The following is a 15,150-nucleotide window of genomic DNA, read 5'->3' on the forward strand; positions in this document are numbered from 1 at the left end:
AAAAAAAAAAGGTTGCCAGGAGCAGTGGTTCACACCTATAATCAACACTTTGGGAGGATGAGGTAGGAGGATCGCTTGAGCCTAGGAGTTCAAGAACAGCCTGGCCAACACAGTAAGACCCCATATCTATTTATGTATATATTTTAAAAGTTATAGAAAACAACGCTCTTATTAAACTGGTAATTAGCAATTAAAGTAGAAAAACATCATTGGATAGATGGCTGAGAAAAGGGATCTGTAATCACCTGTTTATCTGGACAGGTTTTTTCTTTCTTTCTTTTTTTTTTAGAGATACGGTCCCACTCTGTTGCCCAGGCACCATCATGACTCACTGTAGCCTCACACTCCTGGGCTCATGCTATCCTCCTGAGTAGCTAGGACCAACAGGCCTGCACCACCATGTCTGGCTAATTTTTTTCTTTTTGTAGACATGGGTGGGGAAGTGTCTTGTTACATTGCCCAGGCTGGTCTCGAATTCCTAGCCTCAAGCAATCCTCCTTCCTCAGCCTCCCAAAGTGCTGGGATTATAGGTGAGAACCACCACACCTGGCCTGGACAGGTAGTTTTGAAAACAGGGGTTATCACTAGAGAAGTGTGTGCTTGAGCTGAGGAGCATGTGGTCTGAAATGTGTAAATTTCCTATAGTTAGTGCCCTGGTGGCATGGTCCTCCATCAAGAACATTTTGCTGAGTTTTCCCTAACTTGAAATAATAACAGTGATGCTGGTGCTGATGAAAAGACTGATGTGACCCTTACATCCCGCATGAATCATCATTCTGGATTATTGTAGCCTCCATAAAAGTGATACAGTGGATGAAAGTGGTTTTTCTCAATACTTAAAAACGCTGTGAAAATGAGATAGGTTTAAAGATATAAATGTGATTTTTTAATCCTGTCCCACACCCAAGTGCCAAGAGTTTGGTGACTAGAATTGCATTTAGGATCGGGGTACAGATTGTAGCTTGCAGGCCGGAGACTCAAACCTTTGGCTATTGAAGGCCATGACAAATGCTCATTTTTTGATACTCTGTTTTTGCTGCTCATAAAGAGGCATCATGTTCAAAATGGAAAATCTTTAGATTCAGGACTTGATAGTTCACCTCTTTTGGATTGTGTTTGACGGAAACTTGGACACAGCTGAGTGTAATTATGCTTTTCAGCAGTATGACTTATAGTACTGCAGATATGGGCACACTTTGAGATTTTTCTTTTTGCCAAAATTTGTCTGAAAAGGAGGTTGGTGGTGGTTGTGTGTGCATGTGTGTTTTTAAGGTAATTAGGCTATTAGGGGTCCAAATGGAATAATCCCCTTAAGCCTTTTCAAGAAAAACACTTTTGAAGGGGTAAGTATACTTAAAATTAGCCATTATTTACGTAGGTGCTCAGCTTTTTGACCATGTTCTCTAGGAGTTGTTTCTTTTACATTTTGGTTATGTTTGTCAGAAACCATCTTATGTTTTATTTTTTATTTTTCTTTCTTTCTTTATTTTTGAGACAGAGTCTCACTATGTTGCCCAGGCTGGAGTGCAGTGGCGTGATCTCAGCTCACTGCAACCTCTGCCCTCAGGTTCAAGCAATTCTTCTGCCTCAGCCTCCCAAGTAGCTGGGATTACAGGCACCCGCCACCACACCTGGCTGATTTTTGTATTTTAGTAGAGATGGGGTTTCATCATGTTGACCAGGTTTATCTCAAACTCCTGACCTCAGGTGATCCACCAGCCTCGGCCTCCCAAAGTGCTGGGATTACAGGCATGAGCCACCACACCTGGCCTTAGTTTTATTTTTTGAGATGGGGTCTCTCTCTGATGCCCAAACCGGAGTGCAGTGGTGCAATCACTGCTCACTGCAGCCTTCACCTCCCTGAGCTGAAGCCTTAGCCTCCTGAGTAGCTGGGACCACAGGCGTGAGCCACTGTGCCTGGCCGCGACCACCTTATTTTTTAAAGAGGGAGTTTAGTACTGGTTCTTAGATCAAAAGCAGCCAGATCCCTGGTATCACAAAAGCTTCATCATGGATTCATCTATTTTTCATCTCCAGAATGCCACCTCAGTGCTGTCCTGGCCAACAATCTGTTCTCTAGACCTGGAGAAGGAACTGCCGCAAGGCTCTTCCAGGCCTCTCTTTTTGAGAAAAGTTAAGAACAAAGTAAAAAGATGCAGTGGCGAAATGACGTCGGGGTTAATGGATTGGGATTTTAGGGCTGGAGTCCAGGCTTTTGTAGCTCTCTGCTGAGTGCAGGATCTGCCCTGAACATCTCTCAAAATCATGGGCTGGGGTAAAACCTGCTCACCCTGGCTCAGACCAGAGGACTTTGCAGCCACCTCGAGACATATGTTTGGGTGTGTCTCATCTCCAATCAGGATGTTCAGCTTGCTTTCTGCTTTTCTTAGATCTTTTTGAATTGCGAATTTGGTCACAGCTGACCACTTGCTTTTGCATCAATACTTAAAAGTGTTCAAGGCCGGGCATGGTGGCTCACGCCTGTAATCCCAGCACTTTGCGAGGCCGAGGCGAGTGGATCACGAGGTCAGGAGATCGAGACCATCCTGGCTAACACGGTGAAACCCGTCTCTACTAAAAATACAAAAAATTAGCCGGGTGTAGTGGCAGGCGCCTGTTGTCCCAGCACATGCCATACATGCCATACAGGCACATGCCACCATGCCGGGCTAACTTTTGTGTTTTTAGTAGAGACGGGGTTTCACCGTGTTAGCCAGGCTGGTCTGGAACTCCTGACCTTGTGAGATCTGCTCACCTCGGCCTCCCAAAGTGCTGGGATTATAAGCATGAGCCACTGCGCCCAGCAGAGGGTAAGCTTTGATGGTTGTTCTCAATTGGTTGTTGTCAGCTTTCAATGGCCGGCCACTATGATCCTCATCTTCAAGGCTCTTGTCTCCTTTGAACAACTTCTTGGACCACCACTGCACTGTACATTCTGTAGGCATTCCTGGGGGCAAATGCGTTGTTGATGTTGAGAGTTGTCTCCACTGCTTTACCACACATTTTGAGCTCGAATAAGAAAATTGCTCGAATTTGCTTTTTGTCTAACATCATTTCCATAGTCTAAAATAAATATAAAATAAACAGCAAGTAATAAGTCATTAGCAAAAAAAGTGAAAAAATGTGCATTAAAATGATGTATAACATAACTATATTTATTTAAGAATGTATTCCAATATCAAACGGCAAATTCCAACAATGCAAAAATTTACCCCTGAAAAGAGGCATAGTCACTTTAAACTTGGTTTTTCTTTCATTTTACTTTACCCTCTTATTGATGAAACACCTTTGCATTTTATCTCCCTGAGCTAAAGTACCTGTAAGTTGCTCAGAGTTGGGGTTGGTGTAGTACTGTGGAAGAGTGTGGACACAGAAGATCTAGTCTGTCCTTGCTGTGTGATATCAGTGATTTGATTGAGAAAGACTCATTTTCCTGGGCCTCACCTGTCAATGTTCTCAACTGTCAAATGCCCTCTTTTGGCCTGTATTAGGGGCTGATCTCATACAATACGGAGCCTACTCTGCAAATACAAGGGGTCGTGATCATTGTCCATTTGTGGGAAGTGTGAAAACACCCGGGGATCATGGTGGGCTAGATACTGTCTCACACTTTAAAATGCCTTTATTTTAGGGGTACCCTCTAGTGCAATAGGTATTTTGGACTCTCTGCTTTCCACATGGCCAATGGGAAATCCTGAGATGTCCATGGGATCTAAGTTTGCCCAGTGGGAATGTTGTGTCATAGTCATAAAGGCTTAAGGATTACTTTATTTCCAGCTCTGCAGGGGCTATAAATTGCTACTTTAAATTTCATTCTCCAGCACCCTGATGTTTATGTTGCTATGGTGGTGTGTCTCTTGCTCGGGTGACAAGATTGCCATTGGAAATAGGCCAAAGTAACAGCCTAACAGGTGGCTGTGCTTTGGGAAGTCATTTGCAAAACTATTTTGCGAAGAAGTCTGGTGCAAATAAGTCACACGACTGTGCCCTTAACTGTAGTTTATAGTTTAGCATTTTCTTTTAAAAACGCATTCCTCCCCCTTTCCGTTTTATATATAGACATTTTTCCTCTTTCAAGTAGTGCCATGCTGATTTCCTGTAGTAACACAAGGAAAGATTTCAGTTCATTTTATTTAGCAGTGGATGTCCTTTCCTTATTTTGTGTAACCGGAGCCCTCTTTCTAAAAATAACCCTTCTTTTCCTAATGTGATTCTTCTTATAGCTGATGTACTCTATTTAAATGAAAGGCCTTTTTAACATGCCCATTTTAATTGATATATATTTATTACATATAACTATATATAATAAAATACATATATAAATATATAATAAAAGATTTCCCTGTAGGGTCTAATCCTCAGTGAATGTGGTAGCAGAAATTGTTCTTTACACTTTCACCTGCCAATTATGACTGTTTTCTTTCTCTCTTTCTGTTTTTTTTTTTTTTTTTTTTTTGAGATGGAGTCTCACTCTGTCATGTCACCCAGGCTGGAGTGCAATGGTGCCATCTTAGCTCGCCGCATCACTGCAACCTCCGCCTCCTGGGTTCAAGCAATTCTCCTGCCTCAGCCTCCCGAGTAGCTGGGATTACAAGCATGCGCCACCACACCCAGCTAATTTTTGTATTTTTAGTAGAGACGGGGTTTCACCATGTTGACCAGGCTGGTCTCAAACTCCTAACCTCAAGTGATCCACCTGCCTTGGTCTCCCAAAGTGTTGGGATTACAGGCGTGAGCCACCATGTCTGGCCAGTTTTCTTTATTTTGAGATAAAATCATAGAAAGAACCTGAGTATTAAACCAGTTCAACTTCCTACCCACTTGAGAGTCCTTTCTATGATAATCTTGGGTGGCAATCATCTTGCCTTTGGGCTTACTACCAGCTATCACTTGGGTGTGGGCTCTTTTTGGTAATATAACCTCTGCAGTTTTCCACTTTGATTTGTTGGAAGATGCTTTCTCATGTTTAATTGGTATGTGATTCCTTAGAGCTTTCAGGATCGTTTCTACCGCTATAGTGACACAAACACAAGCCCCTTCCACATGCTGACTCTTTAAACATTTAAAGAAATCTATAATGTTGGCTGGGTGCGGTTGCTCTTGCCTGTAATCCCAGCACTTTGGGAGGCTGAGGCAGGTAGATCACGAGGTCAGGAGTTCAAGACCAGCCTGGCCAAGATGGTGAAACCCTGTCTCTACTAAAAATACAAAAAATTATCTGGGCGTGGTAGTGGGCGCCTGTAATCCCAGATACTCAGGAGGCTGAAGCAGAGAATTGCTTGAACCCAGGAGGCGGAGGTTGCAGTTAGCTGAGATCGTGCCACTGTACTCAAGCCTAGAGGACAGAGTGAGACTCCATCTAAAAAAAAAAAAAAATCTAGAATGTTGTCCTCTGGCCTTCTCTTCCACTGGCTTACTACTCTCAATTCCTTCAGATTGAATTTATGAAATGCTTTTGTCTCCCTCACCATTCCTGTGGTTCCTCTTTCTTATTGTCCTTTAGAAAAGGACAATAAACATTGAACGCAATGCTTTAGAGCAGAGGTCAACCAACTTTTTCTGCAAACCGCCAGATAGCAATATATTAGACTTGCAAGCCGTAAAGTCTCTGTTGCAACTACTCAACTCTGACCTTGTAACATGAAAGCAGGTATAGGACAACATGTAAATGAATAGGTGTGGCTGTGTTCCCGTAACATTTTATTTATGGACACTGAAATTTGAATTTCATAACATTTTCACATGCCACAAAATATTACGTGCCTTTTGCTTTTTTTTTCCCCAACCATTTAAAAATGCAAAACCCATTTGTAGTTGGAGAGGCGTACGAAAACAGGCTGTGGGCTGCATTTGGCCCATGGGCGGTTATTTACTGATCTTAAATATTGGAAGACTGGAATCACTGGAACTTCAGCTTTAACACTAGCACTGTCATTTTCAGAAGCTGCATCAAACTGCTGGCTGCTTCTGACAAGGTGGTCAGTTACACTTGGTCTTCTCCACCCCCGCACTCCTCCCCCATTTCCTGACAGAGCTGTCTCTCTAACCTGTGGGTATGTGTTCTGCCAGAAACAAGAAGCCATACCACAGCAACCATAACCATAGGACTTTGAAACAAATGCAGTGAATGGCATCCACTAGTTTCAAGTTTGACCACATGTTTTTATTGTTTGTTTTTTGAGGTGGAGTCTCGCTCTGTTGCCCAGGCTGGAGTGCAGTGGCTCAATCGCTGTTGGCTGCAACCTCCCCCTCCCAGGCTCAAGTGATTCTCTTGCCTCAGCCTCCCAAGTAGCTGGGATTACAGGTGCCCACCACCATGACCGGCTAATTTTTGTATTTTTAGTGGAGATGGAGTTTCACCATGTTGGCCAGACTAGTCCGGAACGCCTGACCTCAAGTGATCTGCCCGCCTTGGCCTCCCAGAGTGCTGGGATTACAGGCGTGAGCCACGGCGCCTGAACTGACCACATTTTTGATTCTTGCTTCTGTTATATCTATATTAACCATTCCTCTTAGCTGCGTGGCAGATGTGATAAGCATGCCTTTATGTCTTTCTCTAAGTCACTGACTTTTCAGTAACATCTAAATCATAAAACATAAGTCTGGCCGGGTGCAGTGCTTGTGCCTGTAATCCCAAGAGGCCGAGGCAGGAGGATTGCTTGAGTCCAGGAGTTTGAGACTAGCCTGGGCAACATAGTGGGACCCCATCTCTAAAAAAAAAAAAGTCGTGACTGCTTTCCTTTGTTGCAGAAACCAGTAGGTATTTGGGTGTAGAAATGAAACCCTCAATTATATTCATAAAGGCTAAAAATGAACTATTCCCTACTTGCTCATTTGTTTTAATTTTAAAAATAAGGTTCTCATTAGATATTTTGAGAAACAGTTTAAGATTATAATTTCGTATGCAGAGGAGAAAATTTAGAAAATGGTGAAGCCAACTTTTTTAGTGTATAAACATTTAATTATAATTATATGTGTGTCTGTGTGGACATTTATTTAGCAAGGCTTTGCTTTAAGGGGAAGGGAAAACACAGAGGGCCAACATTTATGGAACATTCTAGTGGGTCAGGCCCAATGTGTTAATCATCTCATTTCAATTTTGCAGTTATCCTCCAAGGTGGATCCTATTATCTTCATTTAACAGACGTGGAAATTGAGGCTTAGAGGATTTGACAAAATTACCCCGATCATTAATGGCAGAGCTGGATGTAAACCCTGGGCTTGGTCAGGCGCGGTGGCTCATGGCTGTAGTCCCACCTTTCTGGGAGGCTAAGGCGGGCAGATCACCTGAGGTCAGGAGTTTGAGACCAGCCTGGCCAACATCCTGAAACCCTGTCTCCACTAAAAATAGGAAAATTATCCACGTGTGGTGGGCAGGTGCCTGTAATCCCAGCTACTTGGGAGGCTGAGACAGGAGGATCCCTTGAACCTGGGAGGCGGAGGTTGCAGTGAGCCGAGATTGCGCCACTGCACTCCAGCCTGGGCGACAGAGCCAGGCTCTGTCTCAAAACAAACGAACAAAATTCCTGGGCTTTTTGGCTACAAATTCCATTCCAGCAACACCATTGTTTTGCATAACCAAAGAGAAGTTGATGTTAATTCATTGTCAAGTTATTTGTACCAATATCCTAAATATCCTAAAATGGGAATATGTTCCTCAGTTATTTACTGGAATGATAACATTTCTGGAGCATACATCTTCAAAACTGTAATGTAAATTAAGAATATGAACACTCTTAGTGGAAAGAGACTGTTCAAGTTAACATTATTTGCATTTGCCATTCTTTGGTGAAACCAGAAACATAGATACAATTTTAGATTACCTTCAAGCTATTATAAATCTTGAGGGAAACCTTGATTGATTTTTAGAAAACTATGTCTATCTAGACTGTATCTTGCAAACAGGCACTTTAAGATGTCATTATATGAATATTTAGAAACTAAGATGTAATAGAGCCTAGATGAGAATGTGTGATAATCTAAAGATATCATTTAAGTCAGGGCTTTAAAAATACATGACTTCGAGTGAGAAACTAAGCCTTGTAAACAAGTTCTTTACAATTCACCAAGCATGCTCTAAACCTGCATCCATCCTGAGTCCTTTTAAAGGAGACTTATAAAAGGGAGATGAAAGAGATTGTCAAAATATATTTTTGAAGCACAAAGTAAAACATATTTAGTATTTTAATTGTATGAAATGAGTTGCTTAAACTAATAGCCGCTGCTGGGAATGACAAAAGCTTGGCTAAGATTATTCTACGGGGAAGCTGGTTTATGGCTTTCTGGGGCCGGTGGCCGGGCATGGTTTAGATTATAGGTTCCTTGTAGGATTATGATTGTTATTGCCTCTTTTTTAACTCCCTGTAGGAGCTTTGATAGTGCTTTGCACATGGTGTTTGCTTAGTTGAGGTTGACTACCAGTTTATGGTCATTTAAATTCAGATTTAGGGCCAGGCACCGTGACTCACGCCTATAATCCCAGCACTTTGGGAGGCTGAGGCGGGCAGATCACCTGAGGTCAGGAGTTTGAGACTAGCCTGGCCAACATGGTGAAACCCTGTCTCTACTAAAAATGCAAAAATTAGCCAAGCATGATGGCACACACCTATAATCCCAGCTACTTGGGAGGCTGAGGCATGAGAATCACCTGAACCCAAGAGGTGGAGGTTGCAGTGAGCCAAGATCATGCCACAGCACTCCAGCCTGGGCAACAGAGTGAGACTCTGTTTCAAAACAAAAAATTCGGATTTAGGGACGGGTGCAGTGGCTCATGACTGTAATCCCAGCTACTGGGGAGGCTGAGGTGCGAGGATCACTTGAGTCTGGGAGTTCAGGGCTGCAGTGAGCTATGATTGCGCCACTGTACTCCAGCCTGAGTGACAGAGCAAGACCCTGTCTCAAAAAAAAAAAAAAAAAAAAAAAAAAAAAAAAAAAAAAATTCAGATTTAATTTTGTGTTGATCGTGGCTTAAAAAACAAGAAAAACATATTGCTGTTTTAAAATTTTTATTTTTTATTGGATGTTGCACAGGTATGAATCAATTTACCCATAAATCTATTGTCCAGTTTAATAAGTAGAATGTTATGAGTGTATTCAACATTTTCTTTCTTTCTGTTTTTTTTTGAGACAGGGTCTTCGCTCTGTTGCCCAAGCAGGAGTGCAGTGTCATGATCTCAGCTTACTGCAACCTCTGCCTTCTGGGTTCAAGCGATTCTCCTGCCTCAGCCTCCTGAGTAGCTGGGATTACAGGCATGCTCTACCATGCTCAGCTAATTTTTTGTATTTTGTTTTTTTTTTATACTTTTAAGTTCTAGGGTACATGTGCACAACGTGCAGGTTTGTTACATATGTATGTGTGTGCCATGTTGGTGTGCTGCACCCATTAACTCATCATTTACATTAGGTGTATCTCCTAATGCTATCCCTCCCCGCTCCCCTCTCCCCACAATGTGCCCCGATGTGTGATGTTCCCCTTCCTGTGTCCTAGTGATCTCGTTGTTCAATTCCCACCTATGAGTGAGAACATGCGGTGTTTGGTTTTCTGTTCTCGCGATAGTTTGCCGAGAATGATGGTTTCCAGCTGCATCCATGTCCCTACAAAGGACGCAAACTCATCCTTTTTTTTATGGCTGCATAGTATTTCATGGTGTATATGTTCCACATTTTCTTAATCCAGTCTGTCACTGATAGACATTTGGGTTGATTCCAAGTCTTTGCTATTGTGAATATTGCCACAATAAACATATGTGTGCATATGTCTTTATAGCAGCATGATTTACAATCCTTTGGGTATATACCCAGTAATGGGATGGCTGGGTCAAATGGTATTTCTAGTTCTAGATCCTTGAGGAATCGCCACACTGTTTTCCACAATGGTTGAACTAGTTTATAGTCCCACCAACAGTGTAAAAGTGTTCCTATTTCTCCACATCCTCTCCAGCACCTGTTGTTTCCTGACTTTTTAATGATTGCCATTCTAACTGATGTGAGATGGTATCTCATTGTGGTTTTGATTTGCATTTCTCTGATGGCCAGTGATGATGAGCATTTTTTCATGTGTCTGTTGGCTGTATAAATGTCTTATTTTGAGAAGTGTCTGTTCATATCCTTTGCCCACTTTTTGATGGGGTTGTTTTTTTCTTGTAAATTTGTTTGAGTTCTTTGTAGGTTCTGGATATTAACCCTTTGTCAGATGAGTAAATTGCAAAAATTTTCTCCCGTTCTGTAGGTTGCCTGTTCACTCTGACGGTAGTTTCTTTTGCTGTGCAGAAGCACTTTAGTTTAATTAGATCCCATTTGTCAATTTTGACTTTTGTTGCCATTGCTTTTGGTGCTTTAGACATGAAGTCCTTGCCCATGCCTATGTCCTGAAGGGTATTACCTAGGTTTTCTTCTAGGGTTTTTATGGTTTTAGGTCTAACATTTAAGTCTCTAATCCATCTTGAATTAATTTTCGTATAAGGAGTAAGGAAAGGATCCAGTTTCAGCTTTCTACTTATGGCTAGCCAATTTTCCCAGCACCATTTATTAAGTAGGGAATCCTTTCCCCATTTCTTGTTTTTGTCAGGTTTGTCAAAGATCAGATGGCTGTAGATGTGTGGTATTATTTCTGAAGGCTCTGTTCTGTTCTATTGGTCTATATCTCTGTTTTGGTACCAGTACCATGCTGTTTTGGTTACTGTAGCCTTGTAGTATAGTTTGTAGTATAGTATAGGCATCAGGTAGCGTGATGCCTCCAGCTTTGTTCTTTTGGCTTAGGCTTATCTTGGCCATTTTTTGTATTTTTAGTAGAGATGGGGTTTCATCATGTTGCCTAGGCTAGTCTTGAACTCCTGAGCTCAGGTGATCCTCCCTCCTTGGCCTCTGAAAGTGCTGGGATTACAAGCGTGAGCCACCATGCCTGGCCCCTATTCAACATTTTGTATACGCCTCTTCTTGATCCCAGACCTTCTATACATATAGCATTATAGAGGATTTAGTTTTCAATAACTTGCTATTTTTTCCTAGTAAATTTTCAAAGAGATATCATTCACATGCCACAAAATTAATTATTTTAAACAAATGTACAGATCCCTGGATTTTAGTATTCTTAAGGTTGTGCACCCATCACCACTATTCAATTCTAGAATATTTTCTTTTCCTTTTTTGGAGATTGGGTCTTGCTGTGTTGCCTGGGCTGGAGTACAGTGGCTTTTCACAGGTGCGATCATCACGCACTTCAGCTTTGAACTCCTGGGCTCAAGCAATTCTCCTGCCTCAGCCTCCTGAGTAGCTGGATTTCAGGTGTGTGTCACCTTGCTTGGCTAATTCTAGAATATTTTCACTACTGCCAAAAGAAACCTCATATCCATTGGCAGACACTCCCCATTTCCCGGTTTCCCCAACCACTGATAGCTACTAATCTATACTTTCTATCCTTACGGATTTGCCTGTTCTAGACATTTCATGTAAATGGAATCATACAATGTGTGACCTTCATGTTTGGCTTCTTTTGCTTAGCATAATGTTTAATAAAAGTGTGTGTTGGAGCATGAAGCAGTAAGTACTTCATTCCTTTTCATGGCTTAATTATATATATAAGATTTTTGTTTGTTTGTTTGTTTGTTTGTTTTTTGAGATAAAGTCTCGCTCTATCTAGCAGGCTGGAGTGCTTTGGTGCGATCTCAGCCCCCTGCAACATCCGCCTCCCAGGTTCAAGAGATCCTCCCGCCTCAGCCTCCCGAGTAACTGGGATTACAGATGTGTGCCACCATGCCCGGCTAATTTTTGTATTTTTAGTAGAGGCAGGGTTTCACCATGTTGGCCAGGTTGGTCTCGAACTCCTGGCCTCAATTGATCCCTCCACCTCTTCCTCCTAAATCGCTGGGATTACAGGTGTGAGCCACCATGCCTGGCCTCATGGCTTAATAATGTTTGATTGCATGGATATACAATATTTATATTATTGGACATTTGGGTTGTTTCCAGTTTTTGGCTATTATGAACAATGCTGCTATGAACATTCACGTACAAGCTTTTATTTAATCACTTGTTTTCAATTCTTCGGGACATATACCTAGGGGTGGAATTGCTGGGTCATATGTAATTCTATGTTTAGGTTTTTGAGGAACTGCCACACTGTTTTGCACAGTGCCTGCACCGTTTTACATTCCCACCTACAGTGTACGACGGTTCCAGTTTCTCTGCATCCTGGCCAGCACTGTACTTTCTGTCTTTTTGGTCCTAGCCATTCTAGTAGGTGTGAAGTGATATCTCATTGTGGTTTTGATTTGCATTTCCCTAATGACGAATCATGTTGGAAATCTTTTAATCTACCAGCAATTTGTATATCTTCTTTGAATAAATTTCTGTTCAAATCCTTTGTCTAGTTTTCAGTTGGGTTACATGTCTTCTATTGTTGAGTTGTAAAACTTCCTCATATGTTCTTGATGTTAGACCCCCATCAAATATTTGATTTACAAACATTTTCTTCCATTCTGTGGGTTGTCTTTTCACTTTTTCATAGTGACCTTTAAAACACAAAAGTTTTAAATTTAAAAAAACTAAAATAAGGCTGGCGTAGTGGCTCACACCTGTAATCCCAGCACTTCGGGAGCCTGAGCTGGGCAGATCACCTGAGGTCAGGAGTTTGAGACCAGCCTGACCAACATGGAGAAACCCTGTCTCTACTAAAAATATAAAATTAGCCAGGTGCGTGTAATCCCAACTACTCGGGAGGCTGAGGCATCAGCCTGAATTGCTTGAACCCAGGAGGTGGAAGTTGTGTGAATCGAGATCACGTCCAGCCTGGGCAACAAGAACGAAACTCCATCTCAAAAAAAAAAAAAATTTAAAATAAATTATTTTTTACATATGACATCAATGTGCTGATGTCATAATAAGGTTTGAGAGAGGCACATCTCACACATGAGTGTGAAAACCCAATCTCTATGCTTGTGAACCACAAAAGGTTCAAAAGTTTTATTTTATTTTTTGAGACAGAGTCTCGCTCTGTTGTCCAGGCTGGAGTGCAGTGGGGCAGTCATGATTCAACGCAGCCTCTGCCTCCCCAGTTCAAGGTATTCTTCTGCCTCAGCCTCCCAGTAGCTGGGATTATAGACATTCACCACCACGCCCAACTAATTTTTTTGTAGTTTTAGTAGAGACAGAGTTTTACCATGTTGCCCAGGCTGGCCTTGAACTCCTGAGCTCAGGCAATCCGCCCAACTCGGCCTCCCAAAGTACTAGGATTACACGTGTGAGTCACCTTGCCTGGCCTAGGATCAAACTTTCTTTTTTTTTTATTTTTTGAGACAGAGTTTCGCTCTTTTTGCCCAGGCTGGAGTGCAATGGCACGATCTCAGCTCACCGCAACCTCTGCCCCCTGGATTCAAGCGATTCTCCTGCCTCAGCCTCTCGAGTAGCTGGGATTACAGGCATGCGTCACCATGCCTGGCTAATTTTTGTATTTTTAGTAGAGACGGGGTTTCTCCATGTTGGTCAGGCTGGTCTTGAACTCCCGACCTCAGGTGATCCACCCGCCTTGGCCTCCCAAAGTGCTGGGATTGCAGGCGTGAGCCACCGCACCTGGCCAAGTTTTTTTTTTTTTTTGAGATGGAGTCTCACTCTGTCGCCTAGGCTGGAGTGCAGTGGCGCGATCTTGGCTCACTGCAACCTCCACCTCCCAGGTTCAAGTGATTCTCCTGTGTTAGCCCCCCAAGTAGCTGGGATTACAGGCGCGCGCCACCACACCCGGCTAATTTTGTACTTTTAGTAGAGGTAGGGTTTCACCATGTCGTCCAGGCTGGTCTCAAACTCCTGACCTCAAATGATCCACTCACCTTGGCCTCCCAAAGTGCTGGGATTACAGGCATGAGCCACTGTGCCCGGCCCAAATCATTCATTTCTTTATGGCTAAAAAATAGTATCCTTTGTATAAATCTGCCATGATGTATTTATTTCTTCTTCGCTCCATACAGATTGGGTTGTTTCCAGAGGTTGCTATTATGAACACTGTTGCTCTGAACTCACTTGAATGTGTATGCGTGAGTTTCTCTCCAGGGTATGCGCCTAGAAGTGTAGTGCGTGCACGTGTTTTCCAAAGCGATTGGCATACTTACGCTCCTATCAGCGATGTGTCAGAATTACATTTTGGAAAACAGTTTTAAGCATTGTGTTTGTTCTGTCTCTCATTGAAATAAGTCATTACTAAAAAGAAACAAGTGGTATTTGCAAGTGAAATTTGCCTTTTAGGCCTCTGATATTTTATTAGCAAGAATTAAACAAGCAAAAGGCCAATAGCTTGAGAACGTAGTATGCAATTAGTATCTCTTTGTTTTGTTTAATTTATTTTATTTTTTCACAGCGAAGACTTAACTATCTCTTTACATTTTAAAATATTAATGTGGAGCTTAAACAGGTCTTTGGCTGGTTGGTTTGTTTTTCAGACAGGGTCTCACTCTGTCACCCAGGCTGGAGTGCAGTGCAGTGGCGCAATCACAGCTCACTGCAGCCGCGACCTCCCAATCCCAAGCGATCCTCCCACCTCAGCCTCCTGAGTAGCCGGGACCACAGGTGTGCACTGCCACACCCAGCTAATTTTTTTGATTTTTTTTTTTTTTGTAGAGATGATGTCTTGCTATGTTGCCCAGGCTGGTCTTGAACTCCTGGGCTCAAGCGATCCTCCCACTGTGGCCTCACAAAGCACTGGGATTACAGGGGTGAGCCACTGACCGCACCGGCCTGGTGAAGGTTTTTGCTATTAGTAGGTGAGTCTGTGTGTTAATTAAAGCAACATCACACCAGTCTACTATTGCTCTCTTACCTAGGGTCTGGAGCAAGTATAATAGAGCAGTTGGACTGGGCTGAGTGGCTCACACCTGTAATCCCAGCACTTTGGGAGGCCGAGGCGGGTGGATCACGAGGTCAGGAGTTCAAGACCAGCCTGGCCAAGTTGGTGAAACCCTGTCTCTACTAAAAATACAAAAATTAGCTGGGCGTGGTGGTGGGCACCTGTAATCCCAGCTACTTGGGAGGCTGAGGCAGAGAACTGCTTGAACTCGGGAGGTGGAGGTTGCAGTGAGCCGAGATTGCACCACTGCACTCCAGTGTGGGCGACAGAGTGAGACTCCATCTCAAAAAAAAAAAAAAAAAAAAAAGAGCAGTTGACAG

At 42.7% G+C, this 15,150-nt stretch overlaps 1 protein-coding gene and 1 pseudogene across 1 annotated transcript in view; one reads left to right on the forward strand and one right to left on the reverse strand.

Annotated features, from left to right (window-relative positions):
* The window catches only part of LOC105469035 (phosphatidylinositol transfer protein cytoplasmic 1), a 312,393-nt gene that overhangs the window by 8,830 nt on the left and 288,413 nt on the right, over positions 1 to 15,150 (forward strand). The gene's annotated exons all lie outside the window — the stretch shown is intronic.
* Positions 12,857 to 12,952, reverse strand: LOC139359707 (small nucleolar RNA U13; annotated as a pseudogene).

This window comes from Macaca nemestrina, chromosome 17 (genome assembly GCF_043159975.1).
Source record: "Macaca nemestrina isolate mMacNem1 chromosome 17, mMacNem.hap1, whole genome shotgun sequence".
Taxonomy (NCBI): Eukaryota; Metazoa; Chordata; class Mammalia; order Primates; family Cercopithecidae; genus Macaca; species Macaca nemestrina.